Source organism: Oryzias melastigma, linkage group LG1 (genome assembly GCF_002922805.2).
Source record: "Oryzias melastigma strain HK-1 linkage group LG1, ASM292280v2, whole genome shotgun sequence".
Lineage (NCBI taxonomy): Eukaryota > Metazoa > Chordata > Actinopteri > Beloniformes > Adrianichthyidae > Oryzias > Oryzias melastigma.
This window is the reverse complement of record NC_050512.1, coordinates 14,892,678-14,904,137: the sequence shown is the minus strand read 5'-3', so window position 1 is coordinate 14,904,137 and position 11,460 is coordinate 14,892,678. Positions and strand designations below refer to the sequence as shown.

Sequence of the window (11,460 nt, the reverse complement as noted above, 5' to 3'; positions counted from 1 at the left end):
GACTGGTCCATCAGATTTCCAGATGAAAAAGTGTGATTCATGACTCTAGAGAAGGCGATTCCACTGCTCTAGAGTCCAGTGGTGGCGTGCTTTACACCACTATATATACTGTATATATATATATGAAGGAGCAGCAAAAACTGCTACCGTAAATACCCAGCAGGCTTGTGTTGACACACGTGAGCTCGCTCCAAACTCTACCATTGGCACACTCCTTTCAGTACCAAAAGCAGCCTAATCTGATTTGATTACAGCAGATGCTGGAGGCAGAGTGAGCCCAACTCTGAGGACAGATCGGATCAATTACCCAATCCATCAATACACAGCCAGTAGAGAGTACACTGTGCTGTTTCTGAATTTGCTTTGGGTATTCTTTTTTAATAAGATTCACTCGGACCTAAAAGAATTACATTTTCTTCGAACCATGAGGGAATAAAAATTGTGGTTTACAGATTAAAATAATTAAAAAAAAAAAGAAAAGAAAGCTGTCATAAATTGATCATTTTTACTTTCACATTTGAATATTTTCTGATAAAGATGTAACATCATATTCTATATAAATCTTAAGTATGGCTTTGTATTTACTGAGAAAAAAGTAAACAAATAAATGAAAACGGGGAAATTATAGCTAAACTAAAATACATTTAACTGCATTAGAATGCCACAAAAAAGTGAAGAAAATATTAACAAGTCCACTGAGCAGCTGTGGTTGTTTACAAGTGTGCATCGATGTATGCTGGCCTATTAGTATGCATGTGTATGTGAAACTCAAATGGAGTCACAAGGGAACCAAAACCAAAGGGAGCCACTTTTGGGAAATAACTAAATCACTCGGCTCACAGATGTTTGTTAAATACCGCAAAACACCGTAAAAATGGGTCCAAACTGTGACATTGTTGGTTGGATATGAAAGAAAAAAAAGCTGCCTGTCCATGAGTGTGTTCGAGCAAAACTGAACTAATTCAATGTCAGCTTAATATGTAAAAAAATGTTCATTCCAGCATTTTTTTACAACCATGAATCTTATATAAGTGATAAGGATTTACACGCTAATAGAAGATAGATTTGCCCCTATCTCTTTTTATAGCCGAGATCCACAAGAAGCTTAATTATTCAGACCTTTTAACTGCAGGAAGGTGCTTAATAATGAGAATATATATACAGCAGCTGGCAGAGTGTTTCAGCCTTCAGGCCGTCTCCACTGAGGCCACTGTCTCTCCCAGGGCAGCAACATATGTGACGTGCCCTTATTTTCAACATCATCAATCTCTGGGTGAGACATTATTCACTTTGCTAAGCACTTGACTCAGCATTTTGTCTCAGAAGCCATCTGAGGACTGGTGGAGTTGCGCGAGCTGCAAATATCTCAGTTCTTCTGACTTTTCATGGGATTGATGGGGAATGATCAAGCCCACAGAAGATTGGAAATGTTCTTTAAGCGATCCAATGTTCTGAAAGGCATCATGCAAAGTCCAGCTGTAACAAGTGTGAAGATACTTTGTTGGCATGTTAGGGGACAATCAAAAAGCTGGTACTAATTTAAGGTTTAAGGGTTTAAGGGTCAAAACTGGAAAGAATTCAAAAGGGCCCAAATTGAAGTTTTTTATAAGCTAACTGGTTCATCATGACAAACACTACAGTCCAAACAAGATCAGGCAAGTTTTGTGACTGTTTATGAGAACTGGATGGAGTGACCCTGTCCCCCTCAAATTCCAAACAGGAAGTACCCACTGGCTCCTAACTCACTTTCAACTGGAAGATTGGCAAGATGATTGGCAAAAGTGGTTGCCATAGCATTAATGACTCAGACCAACTCAGACCAATCACTGCTGTACTGACATTGTCTGGTTCCAACACGGTGACGAATAAATGGGGACTAAATCGATTTTGTTTTGTTGGAGCAGGAAGTAAGTCATTTTCTATGGCTGACCTCACAATCACTCAGTCCAGTTCTCATATACAGACAATAGGCCACTCTAAAGCAGAACCTCAATCAGCAGAGCTTTACCAGATTTATAGTTTTCCTAGGAACTCCTGATCTTACAAGACATTGTGAAACCAGTTCTAAAAAAAACAACCTCTAGAGTCCCATTAGCTGTCACACACCTGAGTGTGGGAAATGTGTTCTCTGCATTTGACCCATAACCCTGAGGGAGCAGTGAACCACCCAGTCCAGTGGCTTAAAGTGTCAAGCAGGGGGCAGTTTTAGAATATTTGGCATGACTCAACCATGGATTTGAACTTACGACATACTAGTCTCAGGACACTCTTCCACTAGGCCAGTGAGTTTCTGTTTGTATCATATTATATGTATTTTGTTATTATTTTACAAATATCAATTTGAAGTTTATTTTAGTTATTTGTAAGATTTTTTCTTTAAATGTTGATCTTTCATGGTGTGTCTGGACCTTACCACACTTCTTCTGAAATGTAAAGCTAAAGCAGGCCTGGATTGAACTACCTTTGGATCCAGAGTCCGGACTTTGAGAAGGGCTGGTTTAGTGTCAAAGTCCCATAGTGTAGATAAATCAGTCATGAACTCTTATTGGTTTTTAATCAATAAAAAAGTGAAACATAGATTAGTCTATAGGTGTGCTAGATCGTCTCACTTGCCATTTGATCAATAAATACATAACGGTGTTATAAGAAAAACATTTCCTTTCTGTCAATTTCTTTTTCAGAATCTTTTCATTTAATTACAAAAAACAAGAAAAAATAGGGATGAAAAGATGTTTGATTTATATATCAAGGGAAAAAAGTCCACCATGAGTTGCCGTTTTCCCAGCATGCAATTATTTGAAACATCGTTTTGCAAAATGTCAAAGAGCTGCCCTCTGACCTTTTAGATATGAAATGTCACCGGATTGCTTCATACTTTTGAACATTTGTGTGGAATGTTGCCTTTATCAGCACATGAATTCCTGACTTTGGGCCAAAATCTGTGTTTCTTGAGGTCACGGCGATCTTTAACCAGCAAAACTGTCATGAGTTTGTCTGCGCGTCCAAGTGGAAGCTTGTGCCAGAAGCTGCACAAATTCCTGCAATTCCTCGCTTCCCTGATATATTGCATTATCAACAATGAGATGGAGTGCAAAAGCAAGCACATAGTGTTGAAGTCGTAAATTTTTTTTTCGGCACCATTTGCATTTCTATATACAGTAGCCTATTCTAACTGCCTTTTTGCAAAGAAAAGATTTTAAAAAGTCTTGCTTTCAGTGATGCAATAGTTCCAATCTCTTGTCTCCTCCTATTGTTCTCTGCATAAGAATCCACATAAACACAAGTGATTATCTTTTTTATGAGCTCAATCTAAACTCTTTAGATGTTGATGTATGATATTATCAGTATTTTATTAACTAGTATTAGCAGAACTACTCCAAAACTGCTTACTGATAAAAATGTTACTTGCTAAAGTCAAAAACTGAGGAAAAATGGCAACATCTATAAAAATGGTAGCATTCAATGAAAGCATTGGCTTTCATTTTGGGACAAAAACAGCAGAAGCAAGGCAACAAAAAGAAATAGCAAATTCTGAAGTTCATCAGTATTTCCACGTAAGAGTCTCCAAAAATGTGTGCATAATCTGCTTAGAGTTCACCAAAATGACATCAATACATCAGGAAATTGTGTGAGCTTTACCCCCCCCCAAAAAACAAGGCCACATGACATGTCACCTTCAGATCAATTAAAAGTATTGACTGTGTTTCACGCCTCTGTAAGCCCCACTGGCGATAGTGCTGCAGCCATGAGTGGTGCATGGACTTCCTGGTCTGACTGTGAGCTCGGTGAGACCAAGATCCTCCAGGTCTTGATCAAATCTCGAAGATCACCAGTTTGAATTGAAGATTACTAAACATTATTCTGGTGGGTTCTGGTTTGCTTGCTTATTTATTTATGTTGTTTGCCAGGAAAAAGAAGTTTGCTCCATGATTCTGGCAAACTTTTACTCCCAGTGTTTTTCCCAACTGGATTTTGACCATAGTTGATAACAAACATAAGGTCTTATTCTTTTTGTTTTGAAAAATGACATTTTAAGTGCCTTGTTTATTGGAATGACTTTAGTTGCATTAATTCAACCATGTGATGAAAGGATGTGTTTTAATCCAAAGGGAATAAATAAAAACAAGCAGAAAAATAAATTCCATTTGTGATTAGAAATCAGATTAGTTCAGCTTTCACATTTCAATTTCCCCGTAGGAAGTTTGTGATGCATTTTGGGAGGAATTTCCTAGTCAGGACTTCTGTTTCTAATCACAATCAGCTGACTCACAATAAGCGGGTCTTTCTCCCTGTCATCTGACAGGACTCCCTCGAAAACTGCATTAAAAAAATTATATCAACAGACGAAATTTGCTAAACTGAATTATATTCTTATACTAATTGAGACTTTAAAGGTGTTTTGTGTTGAGGCATAGACTTAAGCTTTCAGGCTGCAGGTTGAAAAGTTCCACACACAAACACACACAGGCTTTTGAAGCATCCACATGGCTTTCATGCGCGAGATGGATGGAGACTCCATAAACAAATATCATGGACGCATGACAAACATTTTCCTGCAACGCTACTGACCAAGAGTGAACATCACACAGGAGGTTGGATTAATAAGTAGGTCATTCCAATCCACTGAGTCCTCATCTTTCATCTTCTGCTGTATTTATACTCCACACTACTGTAGAAAATCAGATATTTTCCAGTTGTGAAAATCACCAACTGTGACAAATGGGGAATCTCAGACTAAGTTGAAGAAGGAAATTGTACACCACAGCAAAAAGAGCAAGTTCTGAATGCATCTTGGTGAAGATGTAAGTGCCACAAAAAAAAGGAGTATCAGTAACACATGTTCTGTTTATCTTAAATTACAACTAGTGATAGCATATATTTGAGAAACCCAAAACACAAGGCAGGGACACAGGTAGAAACCTTTTATTCTCAGTGACAGAGAAGCAGTGCCTCTTGGATATTTATTCATACAACAGGTTGCTTTTCAAAAGCTCTCATCATAACTAATGTGTTGTGTTTGCGCCGCCAAATCAATAAAAGACGTGTCAGTAAATTGGATTGAAAAATGCCACAGATCTCTGTAACTGCTGGATCATGAAAGTGACAGCTGCAAAACTAACAAGATGTTTTCATTTGTAATGTCTACCCGCGTGTTCTTATTGGCACTTACTTTATTTAATAAAGTAAAAATCAGCTGTTTCTAGAGTGCTGCACAGTAGATTGAACCCTAGAACCAACTTCAAGCTATAAAATTAAATCCGACTGGGAATTTTGGAGACAGGATAAAGTCCCAACAGCAACCAGAGAACACCCCGAGAGGAGCGATTCCTTGTGCTGTCAGCTTCTAAGTACCACAGGTTTTCTTCGACAGACAACTGAACCCAGACAACTTCAATCAGACTGCACACAGCCAATCTCTGGCTTCACTTTTATGCTGAAGTCTACAACCTCAAGATGCAGAGGAATTTTAAGTTTAGTGATGAGTCCAAATTCTGTCTTCAGTTTGATTGCAAGGTCAAACTAAGAAGACGACATGAAAAACTCTATGCTGATTGCTACACTAATAGAGTAATTTTGTGGAGGGAGTGTGATGGTGTGGGGCAGCATCTTCATCATTGAATAAAAAGGCTTGTCACCATCGGTGGCTATCTTAAAACAGATGAACCCAAAGTGTGTGTAATACTGTATGTTATACTTTAATTGACAATGGTGTGTCATGTTCCAGTTTCTATAGTTGTATAAAAACAACTTGCACAAAACTTTCCTGGAAGTAGATGAATAAAAAATAAATAAAATAAGAGGATGAAGGCACTACTCATACAGTATAATGCTGACTGAGCGTCTTTCATTTATCCTCAAAGTCCAACAGTGGCACAAGATTGTGAATAAAGGAAACTTCCTGCTTAACTGGTAAAATCCCCAAAAGCCCCTGGATTTCTACAAAGGCTACTCTGATTTGGCCGCAGCTGCTAAGACTGAAGAGGGAAGGTAGAGAAGCAGACACAGAGCAGGGGAATGTGGATTTTTAAAGGTACAGTACAGAGAACTCACAGGAGGAGCTGCACATATCACTGTATTGAGTTCATGCTCTAACAGTTCGCCCCATTTTTGTCAAATTAACATATTACAGCCTGCAATATTTAAAATAGTTTCTCATCTGAAAACATAAACGTGTTAGTCTAAAGTTTTAGGTTCTTCGGTTAACTTTTACAAGTGGCTAAAAGCTAGAAAGACTTCTCCAAACTCTGAACATTTAGTCTAATAAATAATAATTGATAAATCCATGTAAAACAGACAAAATAAGCTGTTTCCCTTCAGACTGACTCAATGCAGTATTACCAAACCAAAAGAGTGTACATCAGGTCAGACTCTGGCTTGTTCCTCAGTGATAGAAGATCCTACACCAGCCAACCAACTGTGAACCACAAATCCTTCATTTGAGACTTGATCAGCTTTGGCTGTTTTTGTGTTACAACTAGGGTTGCTATGATTAGTCAACTAATCGACTATTGAAATAATCAACACTAATTTAATAGTCGATTAGTCCTTACTTTTATTTTATATGAAGTCAGAGTGTTGTAAAGTTGAACAAAGTTGTGAGCGTTCAGCACCAAAAAATTCACTTTTTTTACATTAGAGTCAGTAAGATCAAAACGTTATCTTTTGTGAAAAATAGTTCCTTTTTTCAGATGCTGACCTCATTTGATTTAATCTTGTTTTAATACCAGAAACTAATGAAGGACAGAGGCTGCACAATTCATTAAAAGTTTAATAAAATATCATCTTAATTGTATTTATTTTTAGTTGGTTTAAAACTAATGATGGTTAAGATTTTTACATCCACTTTGCACATGACCTGATTAGTCGACTAATCTGGAAAAAAAATTGGTAATAAGTCGACTATAATTTGTGGCAGCATAAAATTTTTTTATTGTCCTTCCATCTTTTAGATGCTTTCTTCTTTAAAAATGTATTTCAACAATCAACATCAGTGTTTCTGCAGGTGGAGGTTACACAGAACACATGTCCCCAAAGGAGTTGAACTCTGAAGGACAGCAATTTGGTGGGACAGCTAAATGCATGACAAAGAAATAAATCAAAAAAAGTTCAAAGTCATGCATGCTTTGGACAGAGGTTTAAACATCACTTTAAAATGCTATATTCAAAGTTACTTCTGTTCTTTGCAGTCTTACATGTCAATTTTATTTTAGGATATATCTGCACGTCAACCTGTTTCATTTCACAATTTTATCTCACTGAATCCTAAAGTAGGATTGGATAGGCTGCTGTAGAATGTAGATATATTGGTATTCCTGCTTTAGTGAGTGTTCACAGTATGTTTTTCTGAAAAAGTATTATATGTAAAATACCTAGGCGTCTTTCTGTATACCCCCACCACCTGTCCGAAACACAGACACATACAAACTTTTAAGTCTATTAAAGCCAAATACCTACTTAGGGGGATTTTCAAACTGAACAATAAGCTTTCTTCCCCCCTAAAATGTCATCTCCCATGTCATTTTTCTATTATAATAATGGCAAGACCAATGCTAGACTAAGCTATAACCACTTTAGCCTAAGCATTCAGGCAAACTACATAAAACATGAATGATAAAAGCTTGCCTTGTTAGCTCAGTCAAGTGTATTATCAAAGGATAAAAAAAAAGAAAGTAATGTTGCAGGGAGAGGTGTAGGTTTCTTTGCATTTTTCTTCCAAACCAAAATATATTTGTAAGTAGTTAGAAATTAATCTGAAGCTATAATTTTTTTTTAGATTTGTAAGAAAAAATAAATATTTGAGTGTATTTTTTAAATCAGATGAAAAAACTAAAAAATTTGAGATCAGTGAAGGGATAAGTGAAAAAAGTGTCAAAAAAACAAAAAAAAAAACCATTGCCATTCAGTTGCAGCCATTTACACAAAAACCTGTAACAAAAAAAGGCATTTATAAACACAAAGAAGCATGCTCTAGGCTTTGTTGTAGCTGCGGTATTTAGTTTCTGCCTCCTCCGTGCAGTTTAATAACCTGAACAACAGAAGGGAAAGTCAGCGGTAGGTAACAGAGAGCAGAGCAGCAGCAGCTACAGGCCCAGACCTAGCAGAAGTTTGGCCCTCGTCATCAGGCAGTGTTTTAAGGAAGAAGTTCAAATGGGGACGAGACAAGCATTCAAATCGCAGGAGCCTTGGCCAGCAGGAACTAGACTTTTATTGGAGCGTTGAGGCCGAACTAGAATGTAGTTGGCGGCGGCGTGCATGCGTGTTCATTCATAACCCTGTGTGGAGGAAGTTAAAGAGAACAGTCCCTTAACTTGGCTTCTTTATTACATAACAAAGCATCTGATCATCTTGCCACCCAGAATGCTCTTGGCTCTTAGGAAAGGCAGCCTTCAATGCTCCTTCAATCTCTGGGTAAGAAACATATCCATTCATGGAGCTGATAAAAAAAATACTTGGCTTTCATGGCTTCACTTGTTAGGACAAGCAGGTATTTTTATCCGAGGTTTCTTCATAACATGTATTTAATGTGATTGTGCTTAAAAAAAAGTATACAAAACTTGATAAAAATCAGTTAGTATCAGTTCACAAATCACATAAGTTTGCAGATTGAAAAAGGAAATATTTGACATTGTAAATCAAAAACCACATGGAAGACTAAAGGTCAGAATTTACTGACATATTTAAAACTACAACTGTCATTTTCTATTTGGGACGGCATGAATGATAATTTGAGCATTCGCAACAAGCTCAGCATGGTTGTGCTGTAATTGTATTAAAGATTTTGAAGCAAATTTGTTTGGAAAATTTTCAAATTGAGCACCAAACAGAAGCCAGCATGGGCATGTTTGTTAAAAGGAGCCCTAAAAAACCATTTGTTTCCGTCTCCTTAGGTATATATTTGGCTCTCCGGCTGCTGACAGTGCCAACACTTTGTGTTTCACAGCTGCCCACAGCCACTGTAAACATGATTCATGCGAGAATGCTGTCTGGAAAACTGTACAAGTGACAGTAGCTGACAGAAAAACTGGGGCAAAGAAAAGTGGTTTTGAATCCAATGTCACCACAAAAAATGAAATATTGGAGAATTATGTCAATGATGGTGTTGATATTCTCTGAAATGATTTTTAAAACCCTTTGTGCCATGAAAAAGATAAAGATTACACATGCTTTTTTGTATCAAAGAGATTTGAAGAGCTAATAAAAGAGCCCCTTACGTTTGAGATAACCCACTCAGATCCAATTGGACTCGTGTAAAATCTACACCTAAAGTCGATTTGTGTGTTTACCAGCAAAGCTCCGTGAAAAAGGTGAACTACATCCCAACACGAGTCCATAAGACCATTAGGCAGTTATTATTAATCACATAATAGCATTAAGCTACTTCTACTGAAGAGGCATTATGTCATTAATAATAAGCTCATGATCACCCACATCCTGCTTGAACAACAGAGGCATCTGTATCACCCATTCATCCATCTCAGATTCACTTAGGGTCTCAACGCAGCCCACCATCGTTCTGTGCGTTCCGTGTCTTAAAAACGGAACGCTTGGCCTGCTAGCAGGACTGGAACGGTCCGATTGAGCTGACAAAATTCTGGCTTTATTTGTACCACAATAAGCTACCAGAAAGGGCTAACAATGCCACCTACTGGGCCTACACAATAAATCGCAAATGTATTGTTATTGCAAAATCAGGCTGTGCAATACATGTATCACAAAACATGGTCTAAGCTAGTGCTGGGCGATATGACGATACATTTTTCGCGCGGCCGATAGAAAAGTTTCTATCATGCCATTTCTCCTGTATCGTTTATATCGTTTCTAACCTAATTTGATCAATTATTACACCAAATATGTCATTAAATAGCCCGAGACAATTGCGCAGGTGTTGCCTAGTTAGTGTGTACACAAAAAAATGTATGATGTGAAAATAAAAACAGATTAAAAAGAGATTCTTCATAAAGCTGCTTTACATTCTTTGATTCTCACTCTCACCTAAAAAATACACTTCATTGTCGTATATCGTGATATATATCGTGATCGTGATATAAAATATTTTATATCGTGATATACATTTTTTTCCCATTTTGCCCAGCACAAGTCTAAACTGGGACAAACTATCGCTTTAAATGAGCACATACGTGCTAAAATAATCTTATGGCAACTTAAAGACTTTAACAAATCAAGTAGAGCCCTTTACGCATTTGACCAATCGCATGGAGCCCTTTTAGATCAGAGACTTCCTATTTAGACTAGGGTAATTTGGAGTACAAATTAAGCCATGTTGACTTTTATTTGAATAATGCTGTTGCAACGAAATGGAAATGATACATTATTTGTTTTTTTTGTTCTTGTATCACAAATCATATTGTCGGCGCAATATTGATCCCTAATATTGCAAGTTTTCCTCATATGGTGCTCTTCTACTACCTAGTGTACTGGTGTTTGCACTAAGTCTTTGTGAAACCTTTTTTTCTTTAACTGTTGTAAAAAGTAAGCACTTTTTTGACAAAGTGATGTGTTTTCACACTTTTAACAATATTTCTGAACTCTTGTTTTGAGCAATCTCCAAGCCACCTACACAAGCCCACACTGGGCTGCCCTGAAGACTGAAGGAGAGAACCCAGAGCTGAATGGAATATATAACTTTCAGTCAGGCGAGTTAGTCCTCTTATGTGTAATTCTAATTGAAATATTTATTTACCCTTCAATTTGGTAGTAGGAAAAAAATAAAAACAGGTTTTAGTTAATTAAACATACAGGGTTTTTTCTGTCCCTTTATATTAAACGCATAAATGTTTCTAATGAACCAAACTGCATTAATTGATTGAGAGTATTTTTAGATCTTAGCTGCATTATTTGTATTAACAAAGAGGGAGATTATTCTGTTCATCCAGCAGCATAATAGTTCATTTTACATAACCTGATTTAGAAAAAATAAATAATAATAATAAGAGGAAAATAGGTACACATCGCTTCCTTCCTCTAATGTCTGTGTTCAAAGTAAATTAGGTTGTTTTGACTGGAGCCTTCTTTAAATTTAAAGTCAACATATTTAACAGCGACAGAAAGTTAGCAAACACTAGTTTATAAAAAAAACATGCACACACACACATTTGAAGTTTTCTGCTGTTCATTTTAACCTACTATAGCTTATTAAGTGCTAAACTGCAGCAACATCGGGAAATAACCTAGTTACCAAAAACCTGATGAAAACCATTTATTTTAATTTGGTTCAAATCCACCTCTATTAGAACTCTAGTAAATTAAAAAACACATTTGGACACACATTTTCTGATTAAAACTAGTTAAATACTGTTCATAATAAATTGGAACCAAAAGCAGGTTAGCATCAGAACTTTCTAAAAGTCCAACAAGTTTTTTTTTCTTTTAAAATACTGGAATTGAATTAGCCAAAAAAAAATATTCCTGTTCAATCCAACCTAAAGGTAACAAATCTGA

At 36.8% G+C, this 11,460-nt stretch overlaps 1 protein-coding gene and 1 long non-coding RNA gene across 4 annotated transcripts in view; one reads left to right on the top strand and one right to left on the bottom strand.

Annotated features, from left to right (window-relative positions):
* nr3c2 (nuclear receptor subfamily 3, group C, member 2) overlaps positions 1-11,460 on the bottom strand; it is a 78,905-nt gene that overhangs the window by 52,494 nt on the left and 14,951 nt on the right. The window lies entirely within an intron of this gene.
* Positions 10,223-11,460, top strand: part of LOC118598828 — a 1,900-nt gene continuing 662 nt past the window's right edge. Inside the window, exon 1 of the long non-coding RNA XR_004948001.1 lies at positions 10,223-11,447. This is a non-coding gene — a long non-coding RNA (uncharacterized LOC118598828). The remainder of the gene's footprint in view (positions 11,448-11,460) is intronic.